This window comes from Leopardus geoffroyi, chromosome X, assembly GCF_018350155.1.
Source record: "Leopardus geoffroyi isolate Oge1 chromosome X, O.geoffroyi_Oge1_pat1.0, whole genome shotgun sequence".
Lineage (NCBI taxonomy): Eukaryota > Metazoa > Chordata > Mammalia > Carnivora > Felidae > Leopardus > Leopardus geoffroyi.
Genome location: NC_059343.1, coordinates 54,499,162 through 54,503,435, shown reverse-complemented (window position 1 = coordinate 54,503,435; position 4,274 = coordinate 54,499,162).

The window sequence follows — 4,274 nt, the reverse complement described above, 5'->3', positions numbered from 1 at the left end:
AGCATCTTTTCGTCTGTCTGTTAGCCATCTGGATTTTTTCCTGGGATAAAAGTCTATTCATGTCTCAGCCAACTTCTTAACTGGATTATTTGCTTTTGGGTGTGGAGTTTTGTTTTAAATATAATTTATTGTCAAATTGGTTTCCAAACAACACCCACTGCTCATCCCAACAAGTGCCGTCCTCAGTGCCCATCACCCACTTTCCCCTCTCCCTCACCCCCCATCAAAAATTAAAAATAGAACTACCCTATGACCCAGCAATAGCACTGCTAGGAATTTACCCAAGGGCTACAGGAGTGCTGATGCATAGGGGCACATGTACCCCAATGTTTGTAGCAGTGCTTTCAACAATAGCAAAACTATGGAAAGAACTTAAATGTCCATCAACTGACAAATGGATAAATAAGATGCGGTTTATATATACAATGGAATACTACTTGGCAATGAGAAAGAATGAAATCTAGCCATTTGCAGCAACATGGATGGAACTAGATAGTATTATGCTAAGTGAAATAAGTCAGTCAGAGAAAGACAGACACCATATGTTTTCATTCATATGTGGATCTTGAGAAGCTTAACAGAAGACTATGGGGGAGGGGTAGGGGAACAAAATGGTTACAGAGAGGGAGGCAGGCAAACTATAAGAGACTCTTGGGTGTGGAGTTTGTTAAGTTCTTTATAGATTTTGGATACTATCCCTTTATCCAATATGTCACTTGCAAATATCTTCTCACATTTGGAAGGTTGCCTTTTAGTTTTGTTGATTTTTTTCATTTTCTGTGCAGAAGTTTTTATCTTGATGAAGTCCCAATAGTTCCTATTTGCTTATGTTTCCCTTGCTTCCGGAGTAGGAAGTTGCAATGGCCATTGTAAAAGAGGGTTGCTTCCTGTTTTCTCCTCTAGGATTTTGATGGTTTTCCAAATCACATTTAGATCTTTCATTCATTTTGAATTTATTTTTGTGTATGATGTAAGAAAGTGGCCCAGTTTCATTTTTCTGTGTGTCGCTGTCCAGTTTTCCAACACCATTTGTTGAAGACACTGTCTTTTTTTCCATTGGATAATCTTTCCTGCTTTGCTGAAGATTAGTTAACCATATAGTTGTGGGTCCATTTCTGGGGTTTCTCTTCTGTTCCATTGATCTGTATGTCTGTTTTTGTGCCACTACTGTACTGTTTTAATAACTACAGATTTGTAAAAAGCTTGAAGTCCGGAGTTGTGATGCCTCTTGATTTGTTTTACTTTTTCAAGATTACTTTGGCTATTCAGGGTTTTTTCTTGTTCCATAGAATTTTAGGATGGTTTGTTTTAGCACTGTGGAAAATACTGGTGGCATTCTGAAAGGGATTACATTGAATGTGTAGATTGTTTTGGGTAATATAGACATTTTAACAAGGATTCTTCTTCCAATCCATGAGCATGGAATGTTTTCCCATTTCTTTGTGTCATCTTCACTTGTTTTCATAAGTGTTCTATAGTTTTAAGAGTACAGATCCTTTACCTCTTTGTTTAGATTTATTCCTTGGTATTTTATGGTTTTTGGTCAATTGTAAATGGGATCAACTCCTAGATTTCTCTTTCTGCTGCTTCATTTTTGGTTTATGGAAATGCAGCTGATTTCTATTCATTGATTTTGTGTCCTGCAACTTTACTGAATTTATATATCAGTTCTAGTAATTTTTCTTTTGGTGGAGTCTTTCAAGTTTATATGTAGAATATTATGTTGTTTGAGAAGAGTGGAAGTTTGACTTCTTCCTTGACAGTTTGGATGCCTTTTGTTTTTTTGTTGTCTGATTGCTGAGGCTAGGATTTCCAGTACTATGTTAATCACAATGGTGACAGTGGACATCCCTGTCTTATTCCTGACTGTAGAGAAAAAAGTCTCAGTTTCTCCCCATTGAAGATAATATTAGCTGTGAGTCTTCCATATGTGTCTTTTGTAATGTTTGTAATGTTTAGTATGTTCCCTCCTATCCCTAATTTATTGATAGATTTTATGAAGAATGATGTACTTTGTCACATGTTTTTCTGCATCTGTTGAGAAGATATATGGTTCTAATCTTTCTTTTATTAATGTGGTGTATCATGTTGATGATTTGTAAATATTGAATCATGCTTGCAAACTAGGAATAAATCCCACTTGATCTTGTTTAATTGTTATTTTAATATACTGCTGGATTTGATTTGCTAGTGTTTTGTTGGGAATTTTTGCACCCATGTTCATTAGAGATATTGGCTTGTGATTTTCCTTTTTAGTGGTGCCTTTCTCTGGTTCCCATTCAGGGTAATGCTGGCCTCATAATGTGAGTTATGAAGCTTTCCTTACATTTCTATATTTTGGAACATTTTGAGAGGAATAGGTATTAACTCTTATTCAAATGTTTGGTATAATTTCCCTGGGAAACCATCTGGCCCTGAACTTTTGTTGGTTGGAAGAGTTTTGATTATTGATTAATTTTTTTTCTTTGCTGGTAAAGGGTCTGTTTAATTTTTTTTTTTACTGTTTGAGTTTTGGTAGTTTATATGTTTCTAGGAATTTATCCATTTCTTCCAGATTTCCCAATTTATTGGCATATAATTTATAATAATATTCTGTCATAATTGTTTGTATTTCTGTGTAGTATCATTATTAATAGCCAAAGTATGGAAAGAGCCTAAATGTCCATCAATTGATGATTAATTATCCTGGGGGAAATAAGTTAGTCAAAGAAAGACAAATACCATATGATTTCACTCATATGTGGAACTTGTGAAACAAAACAAATGACCACGTGGAAAAAAAGGGAGACAAACCAATAAATAGACTCTCAATTGTGGAGAACAAACTGATGGTTACCAGAGGAGAAGTTGGTGCAGGGATGAGTTAAATAGGTCATGGGTACTAGGGAGGGCACTTGTAATGACCACTGGGTGTTGTATGTAAGTGATGAATCACCAAATTCTACTCCTGAAAATAATATTAACAAACTAGAATTTAAATAAAAGTTTGAAACAGTAAAAAAACAGAAATATATTATAAAAGTGAATTGTTAAACAAATTGCGATGCATTCTTAACATCAAATACTACTCAGAAATAAGATAAATAAACTATTGATACATGCAACAGATTGGGTATATCTTATGCACTGTTTTATTGAAATGACAAAATTATAGAGATGAAAAGCAGATTTGTAGAGGGCAAGGGTAAGAGATTACTGGACAGGAGATGAGTATATTAAGGAATATCTTTGTGGTAAAGGAAAAGTTCTATATCTTGGTTTTGGAAGTAGTCATAGGAATCTACACATGTGAGGATTAGATATGGAGCTATACACACACATTGTACCAATGACAATTTCCTGATTATAACATTGTGCTATAGTTATGTAAATTGAAATCATTGGGTAAGATAAGTTGGGGAATGGGTGCAGGACTTCTTTGTATGTCTTTATGGCTTCTTGAAAATCTATAATTATTTCAAAATAAAGAGTTTTCTTTTATAAAAGGTTGGCAAACCCTGTTCTAATGAAAGGTAAAAGTACATGTGACTTTTAGGGATAGATGATGGAGTATAGATGAAAGAGGAGAATCTCCCAAATGGAAAGGGAAAGGTCATTGGGATTTTTCTGAATAATGAACAATTTTGAGTGGTAGAAGTTGGAGGCCCTGGAATTCTCAACCTCAGTAAGGTTTTCTCTACCCAAGCATGGTGTTCAAACTGCAGAAGTACTGAACCAGAAAGGTACATGTGAGCCACAATGATAAGAATTTCAACCCTGACTAATGTAGACCAAGGACCTGAGGGTTTTCCTTACATTTTGCAATGGCATAAAACCCTCAGAACCTTTGCAACACTTAGAACCCCAATCGTAACTGAGCTTGTACAAAGTAGTAAACAAAATTAACTGTCATTAACTAAAGGAAACAAAGTAATTCCATCCATTCTTTCACTCAATAAACAACTATTTATTATACATCTGATAGGTTCCTACCACTGAGACAGATATAGTACCTATCTTCATACAGTCCAGTGTGGCTGACAGACATGATTTCAGAGGTTGGATGCCCACATTCCTGTATGCATATCTACAAGTTTTCCATTTCCATTGGTGGAGGGTCTTCTGGAATACTCTTTCTTTTTATATTTTTATCATAAATTTTCAACTTTAACTTCCCCAAGAACATGTCTGAGCAGGTAGCTAGGACAACCTGACAAGCGGGTCTGGCAGTGACCTTGGTCTTCCAGATCACATCATCAGCTGGGAAAAGGGAAGGAGAAATATAGGAAACTAAC